At 36.4% G+C, this 16446-nt stretch overlaps 1 pseudogene; it reads right to left on the reverse strand.

The window, feature by feature from the left end:
* Positions 1 to 15204: 15204 nt before the first annotated feature.
* On the reverse strand, positions 15205 to 15319 carry LOC150106004 (U2 spliceosomal RNA; annotated as a pseudogene).
* Between the last annotated feature and the right edge of the window lie 1127 nt (positions 15320 to 16446).

Below are 16446 nucleotides of genomic sequence, written 5' to 3' on the forward strand. Positions count from 1 at the left end.
ATAACGGGGAATATGAAAAGCATTCTTGCTTCGCCCCTTTAAGCCAGTCCTTATAAGGACTAAATATAGGAAAAAATTGTGCTTTTTAGGACTTCCAGGGTAACAAGTGGCAATGCTGTAGCCAATGAAGTTTTAACTGAGGCTCATGTATAATCTGTTACCCAGCCATGACTAGAGCTTTTTAGCTCAATAACACTCCATCCACACAGATTTACTTCATTCAGATGACGGGATAAAGAGTCAAGGACTCAGTCCATCGCCCAGTTCTTATAAGAACTATAAGAACACTATATATATCGAGTGAATCAATCGATCGTGAGATGCGGTGATTGATTCATTTAATCCAATATCCTTGGAGGGTAATGGATTGCAGTGCTGTAGCCAATGAAGTTCTAACTGAGGCTCGGCTATTGCTGTTACCCTCCTGCCATGATCAGAGCTTCTGATTTCAGCTTTTAGCTAAAGAATGCAGAGAATAGTAATATCGAAGTTGGTTCTCATTTCTATTGCTGTAATTAGCAATGAAGATAAAGGGTGTTGTAAGTGTTTTTATTTTATTTATTAAAAAATAAAAAAAACGATTAAAAAAAGTTGCATGGTCAATAATTATATATATAGAACATGCTTTTGGAGAAAATAATTTCTTGTTATTTTGTTATAATAATTATAACAAAATGTTACGTTCTGGGTTGTAAATCAAGTGATTACTAATGTACTAACTAAATTAACTCTGATGAGTTCTCCTTATCTTTGGAAGGTGGAGGGGTAGTATTGAAGTGCTCGTGAAACCAAAAAAAAAAAAAAAAAAATCAGGTAAGCTCGAGTGTTAAAAAGCAACAGCTACTCATCAGCAAAGCTTAAAGGAATTACTGATTTTCAGTTTACAGAACTGTTAAAGAGCATAACATTTCTAGAAGGGTGTGCAATTGTCGGTAGAGAGAGAGAGAGAGAGTGTGCGTGCGTATGTGTGTGTGTGTGTGTGTGTGTGTGTACGTGCGTGGGCGCAATGGCGCACACACAGCCATATTTCTAACAATATAATTTTGGATAATTATTATAATTTATTATACATACCGGTATTTATTTTATTTTAATATTTATTTTATTCATTGCGCAGTTATATTGTACAAAACAGTTCGTACAAGTTTGAAGAAAGTTCGTGTTTTTCTAAATATAGAAAATTTACGTTTTCTGTTCATCTATTTATCCCAACTAGTTGCTTTGGCAATAATTTTCATCCACCATATAGCATTATTTTCTGTAACCATGGCAGCGACATGGGTAGGGTTCAGGGGCGAATACTGGCCTTAAAATATACGCTTGCTCTTGTTATCATTCAGGGAGTGAGAGGTGTGATTGAAATCTGATTATCGCAATAATAAATTACATGTACTGACCATTTAAAACTGTATATATAGAAATTTACGTACATTTAATCATACACATACATTTATTTTACAAATGATATTCTATCTTTTTCAATTTAGCTGCTTGAATGCAAATTCTACCGTACGGTTCTTCTTTATGAGCTAGTCAATAACATCGTCATAAAAAGTTGGTTGTAACTTAATTTTCCCAAGCAACACGCACCCTTGTAACCGCTGCCTGAAGCTCACTGGCTAGAGCTACGTTGACTGCGTGTCGCCCTGTGTTTAAGCAACTGAGTGAGACGACGTGAAATGGCTATGCGTGCGCATGAAATCATGTTGCTACGAGGATCTGGAAGCTCCTACAACCGAGCAAGCCAAGGTAGCTTTGACTAGACGAGCAAGCATCGGCCTTCGATACACAACGCAAAGCTCAATTATTGCCGCGTAAGCTTAAGATGTCTTCTGCCTACAAAAATAAAAGCCTAAATGGAATGCTTATAAATGCATTCATTTATTAACAAATAAATATTACTTCTTTCTCAATTAATGAGCTTGCGCAGCAAGCATAGCAAGCAGGGAGAATTGGTCCCTGGTAGAGTTGCATGCCAATTATTAAAGATCATATTATTGCAGAAACAATAAGTTATGACATCGTCGAACGGACTCAAATAGTTCGAAACCTTGTTGATAATTCAGTGATCTGATGTTAGAAGAACTAACTAGATGTCGCTGCTGTAGATGATGATGGTAGTTGAGGTTTGCTGTAGTCGGAGAGTTGTAGAGCAGGTACCCTCCCTCGATGAGTCTTTGGACTGAATTTGAACAAACGTTCAAACCTATAACGGGATCTATGTAAGAGGCGAGTCCTGGACCAAAGGATGTTATTTGAACGTTTGTTCAAGGAAAGTGTGGAGGCCTTGCTCCATCGTCCCAACCCGAATCGTAATGACTGTATATCTATATCAAAAATCTGGGAAAGTCTAATCAAGATTACTCATTAATTTTTTTTTAAAATCATGTCTCTACTTCAAAATATTCCGTTTCATACTTAGTGATATAACATCACGCGGCGTGTTCAATTTTAAACGACTATTGTTGGTATTCTAGCTTGTATTTTTTTAAAACTGTTCTTGTAATACCACTGAGGATGGTCTGCTATTTCCAGACCGAAATATTTGGTTAACTAAATATCTTTCTTGTGTTTACGTGCATTTATCTGTTTGTTTACGTGTGTTTACGTGTTGCTTTACGTGCTACTCTAATGGTAAGTACAATTTTTCAATAATAAGTTTTACAATAACGCACAATTCATTATTATTACAACTCTACTTTAAACTTGATGATGAACGTGTCCTTGTAACGCTTTTTTCCCCTATTGTTTCAATACCTATGCCAATATTTACTTCTCCGTAGATCCGTCGAAATTTTCTCTATAAAGTTGATCACTCAACATTATTAACTTCTATGATTTTGAATCAGGTGTGAACATCTGACTATTCACTCTGGAGCAGACAATTCCTGCAATATCCTGCACAAATATTTACTGAAGGGTTGACAAATGTTGTTATCCTTATCCCCACGTATTGCGTATATTATTCCAATTCTCCGTTATTCGTTTACGAGTATTTTTCTCAAACTTTGAGTACTAACTGAGGTTCATATAGAATGTTTCTGTACGCCATACTTTATTTCTGAATTTTTGAGTTATATACACGTCTATGTGTATATAACTGTGTCGGAGTTCATATTGTCTTATATAACGGAGTTCATATAATGTATTAGTTCATATTTCTTCCCTTATTTCTTCTTCTACTATTTGTTCAATATCATTGCTTTCGGTTACTAATTCTGATCCGCCTAGGGGCCCTTTGAAGGTTTTTTGTGTATGCATTACTTGTATCCTATTGAATATTTCTCGTTATCTTTGCAAACATTGGCAGTATTTGAAATCCTTCTTTATTGTTTTAATTCTCAGTTAGCATTCTGTAATCTAATTTCTTGTTTTCTTCATCGTTCCTGTTTTTATAGTAGCCTGCATATCTGTTGATATAAACGATTTCCTTTGATTGGGAACACGTGGGTATGTTAACTGATCTTTTATGTGAAGGTGAGGGAGGCCCGTAATACAGAAAAATATACAATTAGCGGAGTTAATACACGATGACCTCATGGCCATAATCAGTGAATTTCGCACAACGCACCACATTCTTTTCATTTACATTTTAACCTAATATCCTTGAATTTGTCATAATTAACGGATTTTGAATAGTCATTATCATCAAATTCCTGACACAGTCATTGACGAAGGGTTGCTTTTTCACTCGGTGAAATGTTCATGAAAATACAACCAAGGAAATGCTGAATATCTACGACATATTAGTACCGTGGACTAAGAGTTAGATAGCTTCAGACAAGTCCTGCTGAATGGGATGAAATGTAGCTTTAACAAGTCCAATTAAGTCTTTCAATGAACACGCGGCAGCAGACTCACAAAGGTCTGAATTCATTCATCCTCATAAGTTGACAGAAATAATTTTCAAGCTGAAAAGGTTTTGCTCATATTAGATAACACTCTTTGCATTTTATTACTTTGCCAATAATTTCTTATTTCCTTTCAGAAATGTGCAAGGAATGTCCACTTATTCTATGCATAATAGGAACAGGCAATCAATGCAGCAATGGATGCAAACGAGGGGATTTGTGTTGCTCCTATGTTTGCGGTTATTCTTGCCATTCGGAAGTGAGTCCTGGAGTTTATTGTAATTTTACTGACCATTATTAAGAAGAATAGAATTTAGTTTATAATTTTGGGTATTGATAAAAAAATAATTCAATGCCTGATATAAAATAAGCAAACAAGAATTGAATATCACAGTGTATTGCTTTCTCTGACACTATTATGCTAGACTAATTAATAAAACATAAAATTATTCTGCTCTTCTTTTCAATTCAATTCAATTCAGATATTCCAAATTCCAAGCAATTCTACTTGTGAATAAAGTCGCAGTAGCCAACATATTTTTACATCAAGCCAATGAAAATTACGATGTTTGTATAAGGTCGGTGGTTAATTCTTTCAGCGAGTTTAAAAGTATTATCTGCATGAAATGTTTACATTTCATGTGCATTCACATAGTTTTATTCTATTTCAATAAGGCACACGAACTAATAACTTATACATACATTTTTATTACTTTATTTTCTAATTTCATTGAAGTTCATTATCGTATGTTACAAAGTATTACAAGGATTATGATAAAAACATTCCGACCCCTTAGTATTCAATTTTCTTTAAATGAAAATTTAAGTAAAATGCATTTTCTCAGAATTGCATTTAATACTATATTATTTTACGCAGATCTAAATTCACACATTTCATTTTGTTTTATTTGAAGAAAGAATAAATCAGGAAAGGGAATAAATCAGAATTTGTAAAAAAAAAAAAAATCAGCTAACGCCTTTTTATTCCCTTATACGGGGAGTAGGCGAGGCCATTTTAGCCCTATCTAACTTTTTTTTGGGGGGGGGGGGGAGGCTGGAATGATGAATCCAAGAAACATTCAGCGGTAACACTTTAGGACAGAGGGGAAACCACACAAAAGGTTCTGGACTGTAAACTCGCGACTCGAGTTTACAATCGGTTGCAGAACAGACAGGACAGTAAGTGTCTTTCTGTTCTGTTTCATGCTTACATAGACATCCACTGCATCAAGCAGTCCTTCGAAATTTCATCCTAATGGAATCAACATTCCCGTAGCTTCCTCTATTTGTGTATTGCCTTTATTCTTGTAGCTGATTTGCTAGTATATTGGAAATAAATGTCCGCTTTCCGGGAGGAAATCACTGCCACCTCCGTATCAGACCGACTACTCATGTTCCGATTAAACGTCTAATAAATGTTCTTGACATCCTTAACGGGATTTGAATCCGTCTTTCCAAACAAGACACATTTGAAACCGACTTACTTAATGAAGATCTCAAGTGTTGTAATCAAAGGAAGTCATATACTTAATTGCAAATTCACATTTTGCATGTTCAAATCTATCGCATTGTGTGACAAAAATATTCTTCGTTCTGAAACCATCAAATATCTCCAAATGAAGTATTTGAACTTTAAAAAAAGGAATTATATTATTAATATGAGATGGATTTTCGTTTCCGAAAGGGATGCAATGTATGTCCATACATTGCACTCCTTTTGCATGAGAGAGAATCTAAACATTGAAATGAATATGTTCGAAGTACTCAACATCTCTAAGACAATATGTCATTTGTACAGGGTATATAGCCATTCGTGCGCCTCAGCAGTTTGCTCTTCAATGGGTTTGGCTTAATTATATCGCTTATCCGCAACATTCTCAAAATACTAGGGGCAGTTGAACGAACCATTCAGTTTGGTCAGATGAGAGTCAATGCGCTGACTGTAAAAACAAAACACGATTGTAATCTGGTGCAATATGGATGTGCAATGAAAAGTACAACATGGCGGCCTGGACGCCATTCGGAAAAATTGCGGTCCGTGTACCCATCTGAGCCATCTGGGATGAGTCGACAGGTCAGCTACCGAAAGAAGTATAATAAAAGCAAAACGAGTTATAGACGAGCTATCAGTACGAAGATGGTATATCCGTATTTTATGAGCTATTAAAAAACAAGACTTGCTTTGTTAGAATTGGAATTCTTCTCAGTAAAAGAGGAAGAGAAGCATTCTTAGGATACAGATCAGGAAATGACAGAATAATAATAATGGCAAGACCATTTAACACCACAGCAATTCAAGTCAATTCATACACTTCATACTGAATTACAGTAATTATTTATCAACTTGAAAATAACCTTGCAATCAGTACAAAGAAAATATATTAATTATTGGAATGCGAAGATTGGAAAGGACAATGAATGATGGCAAAGAATAATGGCAAATATGGATATGAAGAAATCAATGAAAGGGGAGAATGAATGATTGAATTTCTTTTGAAGATTACATGAAGTGGATATGGCGGTCACCTGATTGAAGAACTATAAACATGCTAGACTTTATACTCGTAAAAATGACATGGGCCGCAACAGTTTAGAAGTGTTGAATGTTTCAAGGAGCAGACAAACAGGATCATAGCTTAGTGATTGCTAATATCAAGTTCAAAATAAAGCCGCAAATAAAGACAGTTTCTGAAGAAGAGAGTTATGAGGATACTGAGTAAGGAAATTACAAGGAAAGTGTATAAGAATTTGCTCGAGGAAGCTGAAATCTATTACATAAAATGAACTCGAGCATAAAAATTACAATGTGGTGTCTATAATCAAGGAAGAAGTGGAACAAATAGTTCCAAAGACAAAAGACAAAGCAGAGATGCATCTCACAATAAACATTAAGAATAATTCGAGAAAAATGAGCTTTAAAGATCAAGGGAGAGCGCGATTTCGGTGGAAATGGAAGAAAGAGAATAGAGCAAAATACAGTGAAGTAACGATGGCCGTTAGACGAGAAAAATCAAATTGGTTATAGGAACATTGAGAGGATATCAATAAGTTCTTTAGTGAATACAGAACAAGAAAAGTCTATAAGATGATCAGAAACATAGACAAGAAATGGAGTCCAAATATTGATGAACACAGAAGAACTAGTAGAGAGAGATGGACAAAATACTGCCCAGAGTTACATAAAACACGGGGAAATGTTCGGGTCAAAAAAAAAGTTAATTGATGAATTCAAGTAAATATCTCCACCGTGCGCAGAGGGAAAAAGCAAATATACTGAGTGATAAGGTTGAACTGTGGCATGGACTGTACTCAAATCTCAGGGAGTGGACAGGAAAGCGTTATGTCTCTTGTGGAACATTGATCACAATATGCTGTGAAAAAATAAGGAGAAATAGGAAGGCTGATGCGGACAGCAAGTGGTAAAACAAGGATATCCAATATCCCTAAGCATCTTTATCACGCTTTTTGAAGGAGCTGCGGATGTCATGAAGGATGATATAAGGGGAATTTCAGTTTAAGATATGAAAATACATTTGATACATGTAGATGACATATGGAATATTGAAGAAGATGAAGAGGAACTAGAAAGAACAGTGTTGAAGTTAAGTTAAGAAGGAAAGAGAAATAGGCGGATAATAAACAATAATGAAACAAAAATAATGATCTGCGGATAAAAGAATATGAAAAAGGAAAAAAATTTCAATGGACAAGAGCGAAGAGTTAAAAAAACTTCACACTTACCTAGGGAGCAATATGACTCTTGACTTAGACCGGAAAAAACAATATGATATGTGGACAGAGTTTGGGTCTCCCGCGATGGGTCAATTGACTTCATAGAGATGTCTGTATAATAATAATGACGATAATAATTTTGTTTTCGACGTCATGGAGGTTTAATAATAATAATAATCTTTCAAATATTTACTTATATACAATGTTCATCTTGAGTGACATTCAGTATATTATTTTACAAGGTTCAGCACTAAGTGCTACATATAATGATATTTCAATAACAATGATGATATCATAGTTTTGATGCTATTTTTTAAAATAACAATCACAGTAATAATTTACAATTATATAGTTCAGAGTTACACAAGTTATATAATATTACATGTAGTGTACTATTTTTTTTCAAAGTTTGAGAAAGTGAAGAAAATACTGAAGTGAAGAAAATACTGTTGATTATACAACAGTATTTGCACATATCAATTGAGATATTATATTTCCTATTTATCACAAACATGCAATGTAAACACACTATTTACATAATTTTTTAACAATAAGAATAAATTATTACATTATTTTTTTCATGTTATATAATAATATTATAATAATGATATTATCACATAATAATCAGTATCTTCAGTATCTTCTTTATTGTTATTTACTTTACTGACTGTTTTGTTACATTTCTGCATTTGTTTATACGGATTACATGTAGATGAGTGAGGCACGTCAGTCCCACCTACTTCGAAGCTTGGGTTAGCTTTTATGAAGAGAGTGGGATTTAGTCTTCACTATATATGTTGTTGTTACTGTTTATGCATGGGATGTAACCTTCAGTCCACATACAAAAGCCTCGTGTACAAAGGCATCAAAAATTTGCACACCTTTACCCTCTTAACAATAGGAATAGTAAGCTGGGTACCAAAATCTAACTACTCCTTTACCAGTTGATGATTCGACCCATTATTACTTATGCGTCCCCAGCCTGGAGCCACACTTCAAGCATAAATATCCTCAAATTGCAGAGAGTGCAAAACAAATGCCTACGCATGATCTTCAGTGCGCAATGGTATATCAGAAATGTCCAACTTCACCGGGATACATATATCCCCTACATCTACTCTTTCTTGCAATCTTTAGCAGTAAAGTTCTTCTCAATATCCTCTTCACATCTGAATGAATTAGTACAACAAGCAGCAAATTACGATGAATCCGATTTCTCCAAATATAGGAGACCTAAGGCCATCCAAATTCCTAACGATGATCTTTAACTCGCACCCACTTGGGCAGAGCAATTAGCTCATAAACTTTCTCCTACACAGTAGCCTTATTAGATGGGAGGGATTATAAAAGCATTTTTGTTTAACCTTAAAGATAGTAACGTCTTGTGTCAATTTGCTTCTTTTGACAATGCAGTCTATTTTCCTTAATTTTTTCGATAGTGATGGGGTGTTTATCAATTCACACACGATAGTCCACGGAATGGGGCAAATAATATTTATTCAGAGGCCACTTGCCGTGTTTTGACCTGTAAATTACAGGCAATTATCAATGACAACGGTAGTTGAATACAAATTAGAACACGAACAATTTATTGATTTGATGCAGTGAGAGCCGCGTGATGTTATACATCAAATAACACAAAGCCATAACTGAGCAAACATTGCATTATTAGTTACTAACTGTATTATTAATGAGAAAATGATGAATTACTGAGATAAAGAGCCAAAATGGCCTCACTTCGTCGATGCAAAATTAAAATTAAGTGGATATTGAATCCAACATTATTTCAAAGCCGAATATAGAAATTCAAAGAGTTTCATGCCAAATATATAACAACTCTAAAGGTTTCGGCGGATCCAAGCGTAAGCCAACATAGTTCATGATAAGGCAACTCGTAGTAAGGGTGGAGTAAGTTCTGATCACTGACCTTAGTATTTTCCATAATGTAAAGCACATCTCCTTATGGAGATGTATGACGCAATACCTTATGGAGGGGGGGGACACTACCCAGGCGGGTTTCGACCTTTGTTGAAATGTATTTAAGTAAAGACCTCTCTAAAAATTAGGTAGTCCCTCAGACCACTCCCTACGAGTGACCGAAGGATCGTCCAACTCAGCGTTGTTCCACTCAGTTGCAGACTCACCCCGTCACCAAGAACTCAGCGTTGGCTCTACCCAGTGTTAGGCTCACCCCACCACCAGAGAGAACCATAATCTCAGCGTTGGCCCCAATCGGAGCCTCTCATACATCCAGGAAAACGAACTTTATGTTTAAGTAAAGTCCTCTCTAAAAATTAGGCGATCCACAGACCACTCCCCACGATTGACAGTCCAATTCAGCGTTGTTCCACTCAGTGACAGGCTCCCCCCGTCACCAAGAAGAACTCAGCGTTGGCTCTACCCAATTGCAAGCTCACCCCACCACTAGATAGAGCCATAATCTCAGCGATGACCCCACTCCAAGACAGGCAAAAACCTACCCCAAACGGAGCATCTCATACATCATCAAGTAAACGAACCACCTCTATACAAAAGTACATCATTTATTAGTTAGACACAAATGTAAATACTGAGTTTGTAGTGATGCAGAAGTTATTCGTTACCATACGAATAGCCTAAAGGTTCTAAAGAGCCAAAAAGGCTTTATTTCGGTGACGCAAAAGTATACGAATTAAGTGGATATTAAATCCAACATTATTTCAAAGCCGAATATAGAAACTGTAAGAGTTTCATGCCGAATATATAGAAACTATAAACGTTTCAGCGGAACCAGAGTAAGGAGTTGTGCTTTACATTATGGAAAATAGTAAGGCCAATTATCAGAACTTACTCCACTTTTACTACGAGTTGCCCTATCACTAACTATGTTGGCTTACGCTTGGATCCGCCGAAACTTTTATAGTTTCTATATATTCGGCATGGAACTATTAGGGTTTCTATATCAGGCTTTGCAATAATGTTGGATTCCATATTCACTTAATTTGTATAAGAAAAGGATGAAGAATAAGACTCCCATTTTTTTCATGGTAGAGGTGATTGTTCTGATTCAAGTTTGGACAATGAAGTACGGACCATACGATATTGTTGTCTGTATGCATTCCATGTGCAAGATCAGATTTCCTCCAGATGACGACTGGTGTTCTTGTTAGAAGATGGGAGTCGTGATGAAACCCAGACCTGCTGACCGGAATAAATGTATGTACTAGATTTTACTTAACAATTCTAGAAATGGGTTCTGTGATATCAGACATATAAGAGAATTGGATTTTATGCAATTCTTACTTGTTAATTGAACTTCATTTATTTCGTACGATGTTCCCACCTTTCCTTCCCACGTCCCTTAAGTCGGGTTGATCCCTCCTAATGAGGGATTAAGTTTGTCTTCGGAGACGATTTTCCTGTTTTGAGGGAAGAAAAACCAGAGTTTTCTGGGGAAAATCCTACTACTGTACGAGACCGTCTAAGTCACCTTTAGTCGAAAGGGACCATATAAAGATTCCTCACGACGGACGGGAATATAACCCATGTTTTTCCAACCAAAGGGCTTCGTCTATATCGACTGAGTTACGGAGGCTCCGTTATTTGAGCTAACATTATAGAAATGAAAAAATCGTTGAGTGGTTCGCTCTAAGAATCCACTGAGTTTCGTATATCGTTGAATGTTTAAGTGTTTCTCTGCTGTAATAGTTGAGGCGTAAGACATAAAGTGTGATCCATCGTACTCAAGTTTGGATAATTCCAATCTTCTGTGAGGGATGGTGAGTAAGCAGATTGCTGTTGAATGTGGCATCCATTGAAAGTAGGCTTTCGACAGATGGAAATTATTAGTTTATCTGATGGTGGACGGAGGAGTAGAATGTATAAGAAGGATAATTTGTTTTCTTTTTTTATTATTTTCACAGTGAAATCAATTAGTGGATGGAGATTGTTTATAATTTTTAGAAAGGAAGGCGATGTATTTTTGTTGTGAGGGGGAGCAGTTCGCAAAAGACGCCATCTGTATAATGTACACAAAACTAAGGATGTATAGATGAGAAAAGATGTCTTCTAAATGTTTCAAATAAAAGCGGGGAAGAGTGGACACCCCCATAAGTTCCGCCAACTTGTATGTATAGCGGGAATTAATGGTCATGTTAGGCGTGAACAATAAAAGATGTGAATCTGGACTCGGAAATTACATACGCGTAATAAATACAGCCTGCTTATTTGGCCATAGGGAAATCACTTTCCAAGTAAACAAAGAGACCATCAACCTGTTAGTTTACATGCATGAGGCGAATTGAAAAGAGCACCAGGTTTCTTACTTAGAGCAAGGAAACTGGATTCTCCAACCTTTATCCTAAACGGTTATTCATAACCTTTAAAGTATTCGTGGAAGGTGGAATTCTTATAAAAAAAAATACCCAACAATAAATCCATACTATTTTCATTAAATATCTGAATTATTCCTATTTTTGTTTCCCAAAATAGAAGGCAGAGTTTTCTCAGTTGGTCTTTTATTAGGTTACAAATCGTGGTTATTAAATGCTAAGAAGTTATTCTCGTTCTTATTACAATGATGATGTACATGTTAAGCCACTAATAAGCTTGTAAGCTCAATAATGAAACAGAAATTGAAAGTTAACTTTTGGTCTGACAAAATAACAAATCAAGTTGCTGAAGCGAGAGTCGTGAATGGAGATAATTTCAACCGCGGAAGATCCTCCGCATCTGGAAGTCGGAATAAAATTTCCTGAACTATTTAAATTGATATTAAGAACTCAAACTATATTTTAGATGGGCATCTGAGAAATATTTCTTTTTAATATTAATTCTACGTTACTTATAGATAAAAATTAATTTCAAACAAAGGCTGTCATTATGATGTATGAACTGCAATCTTTTACACAAAGTTTCGTTTGCCGATCATAATTTTTGGAAAGAAAGTTTTACGACAGTGTCAATAAAGTTTTTGGAAGCACGTGACCACAATCCATCCTCTTTTACACTAATGATACAGGGCACCTTGGACGCTAAACCATCCAACCTTTCTAATGTTTTATAGCTAAGACTTTTAATAATCTATCTTTCTTTCGCTCAGTTATTCAAATTTCATTCCAGGTACTTTACTAATTTGTTTTTCTCAAGTGGTCATAAAACTAATAAATTGAATTTTATTGGGTCAGGATTAAAGAATGACATTTACTTGTAGTGTAGGAAGAATCATGCAAGTGATAATAAGTTACTTACGGCATCCTTTTGCTTAATTAAAAGTACGAAATTGCTCCCTGACCACATTTTCCCCACATCCTTCTCGGGATCGTTTTAATTTTGTAATATTACATCTCTAGAAGTCTTAAATTGTTCTTACCTCAAGTATCATTGTTCTTGTTCATTAGTGGGTAGAGAATATTACTTTTAAATAATTAACTCACGGACTATTCCATTCATACCTATTTTCTTCAACCGAGTATTTAGCTGTGATGCTAACATTTTACACATAATAGAAATAGGACGAGTGATACTACAACAGCGTCCAATACTTCCTGAATTTACAAACTTTTACTCCCTCGTTTATTCCCTTCTACAATAACAATTTTGACAGTCACTCATAATGATCTTGTTTGAGTACCATTACTGTTTATTCTAACTAGGGTCAGACATCCTCCATGACCAGGGCGTATTTCTGCCAAGGCCAATGGAAGACATACTCGTTGATAAAGTACAGTTATCAAAGTTTCAGCCTAAGCCTCCACTTCTTTCAATATACAATATACCTTTTGTTAATTACCAGTTTGTCTCTTTGAATCTCCCCCTGGTCTGTTCCATCCTTGCCCACTCTGGCTATGTTTCAGCAGAGGAGATTTGTAGATTTTACAGGCCTGGGAGATCTGTTGAAACTAAGGTCTGAAAGTGAGAAGACTGATAGGAAAGTTTAAAGGAAACTGGGCTTGAAGCACGTGGACAGGGTGGGTTTCTATTAAAACAATTTTCTTTACTTGGGTTGAGGTTCTTTCCAGCGAAGGGTGCCAGTCCCTTTCCTGGATTCTGTTTGCCATGCAGTCTCAATTGACATAATTAGAATTAGGGTTAATTGTTGAGACGCAATGGTGAAACAGGGGGTTAGTGCGTTAGTAATTACTAAATAAAGGACTTGTTCAAAACTTCTATATTAATAAATAATTCTAGGTTACATACTGTTTGAGTAATTAGTTCATTATTCTGTTCCACAGTTACTTCCGGGTAAGTTTAATATTATTTTTTTTTATACATATATGTTCATATGTCCACTCATACAATTTTTCTTATAAACTTTCACATGTATCCATCTACTTGGGTATCTTTCATACATTTTCCATTACAAGACTGGTATTTACATTGTATATAACAGTAAAAGTATTTTATTATATAAATGGTTGTATTATGTTGTTTAAAATTTACGATATTTCTTTATTATTTCTAATAATTCATCCCTGAGAGTTTTTATTGCTTGTGGCATGTCTGGGTGTGGGCTCACACCAAAGATCTGCATGCCTTATAGGCGTTTACTTCTAAGTTTTTGTCAATTTCAATTCTATGTTCTCCCCATTCGAATTATGGTGAATTTTTTCCCTCCCCTTCATTTGCGCATGCTACGTAAGGTTTGTCAATTTTTTTGTTTGCTTCTTTGAATGCTATGCCTTTAAATTCAATCATTATTGGAGGTATTGCTCGTGTGGCTTGTATCATTTTTTGGCGTGTTTGAATGGATGCGGTTTCTCTGCTTTTGTTTTCTTGAGTTTAGTTTGGTCTTTGTTGTTATTGTATGATTTTTCATCTTCCTCTAGTGTTTTTGGAGACTCTGGCAAATCCTGGCAATATCCTCTACTAAGTCTATTTCTATTATTTTATCTTTTTCCTTTCAGGGGCAGTCCATGTTTAGGTGTTCTTTAGAGTTACACCTCGTACATTGTAGTACGACCCCTGCGTAACTCATTACGAGCTTCCAGCCAGATATTATAACTATGTTTGGCACTGATCTCTTCATTAACATAGAGATCGTCATATTGCCCGTTAAAATGGAGGGAAATTCTTTATGAGACTGGCGTCTAATAATAAGACAGTGCTATAGGGACTCTCTGGATTCTTATGATTTTTCGGGGCAGTCCGACTGTGTTTGGGATAATGGTTTGGTCTTTATAGATAAATATATAAAGCCTTCAAGTAGGATATCTCTGGCTTTTGGGTTGACTGTAATCTGGAACCTGTTACCTGGGAAATGGGTCTCCAAGAAAAGTTATAATTTCTTTGTGAAGATCTTTCTCATCTACTTCTTCTCCAGGCACCTGTATCACCCGAAAACGAACCAAGGACTGGGGAGAAAACGTGTCGTGTTTGGGGAATGCAGTGTTCTCACTCGGCCTCAGACTTACTTTTCTACCTCCCTATATACATATAATCTATACATGTATAATCTAAAAGCCACCACTGGTCTTCTTTGCCGTTGTAGCCTGCGCGCTATTTGTCCCCGTGTAGGTTTCAGACTGGGATGAACCCGGTGTGAGAACAGCATACACCCCTGAAAGAAAATCGTGTTTGTTCTTGCACAAGTCCGGGGCTTGAGTCCTTTATGACTTTACTAGCACTGTAATGAACAGACACCATACTGTGTCTATAGCCAATCAACTTAATATCTTGGATCCCGATGGGACCCGTATCAGATATTAAGCTGAGAAGAACTGATACTACAAAGTTCAGTAGCTGATAGGAGCAGATATTATGGGAGTTCATATCTTTCATCATCGGCCTAATGGAATAAAAAGTGTGCTGATGGTCAGAAGACAGTAAAAGAGATGACAAAAAGGTAGAACAAGATACTAGTAGGTAACAGAGACCTCAGTCGACCTGATCAACTACGTAACCCGAGGGTTGAGGCTAAAAAGGTCCGCAGAAATCATCTCCTCTCATCCATTCTTACAGCTTTCGTCCGCCCAACATTTTAAAGATGTTTGACAGACGAAACAGGCAAAAACAAAACCTTACAAAAGCAAAAAAGAAAACAAACAAAAGACAAATACTTTCTTGCATAATTCAAAAGGAGAACTGGTAGAACTTTTCAGAAAAAAAAACAAGTGGACTGCAAAATTGGGACTACAAGAATGGGGGAAGAACCTGGCCCGAGTGATGCAGCAGACAAGGGACTGCACCGCCTCGATTAAGTCTTCGCATCACGGGTTCCCCCTCCTATAAGGATTAGCCATGAACCTGTTAAGACAAAAATTACAGACAAACTAATGTGTTTTTTTTTTTCAAAAGAATCAATGAGGTGGTTAGTGTGCCTCTCAGTAAGAAGGACAAGTTTTAAGTCTCCCTACTTCCGTTTGTGATGGGCTGTCAAGGATTCTTCAGCCAACCAACCTCCGCAGGCCATATCTAACATGCAAAGAGTGCTAGAAAACGCCACTACCACCTCTTCTATGCCAAGAACTCTCCCCTTACCTGCTCGGGAGTGATTTCACTTATGTCGTCTATGAAAAGGTCACCCTATTTCGCACTAACTACCTTAGAAACGTTTTTGCCCGTGACGAGGAGTAGAGGGTAATTTATTTTTGCTATAGCTCTTTTGAATTTCTCCTTTACCACGGGGGTGTCTTTTAAGAGATGCCTTAGTCTCACCTGCTTTCGCGTAGGGGGGTGGATCTTGGAAAGCAATCTCCGATTCCTCTGGTGTGATGCTAGCTGATTGTGGCTCTTTTTGCCTCCACTTTCTCTGGACTTATTGGTCGTTTTGATGTGCTGTTGGTTGCCTCCATTTCCTCCTCTTCTTCTTCCTCAACGGAGTCTACGTTAGTAGCCTTTTTTTTGCTGTGTTGCTCTTTTCTGTCTGCTGTAGTTGCTGTTGGAT

Source organism: Typopeltis vanoorti, chromosome 6 (assembly GCF_054136105.1).
Source record: "Typopeltis vanoorti isolate ZY-2024b chromosome 6, IOZ_Tvanoo_1.0, whole genome shotgun sequence".
NCBI lineage: Eukaryota > Metazoa > Arthropoda > Arachnida > Uropygi > Thelyphonidae > Typopeltis > Typopeltis vanoorti.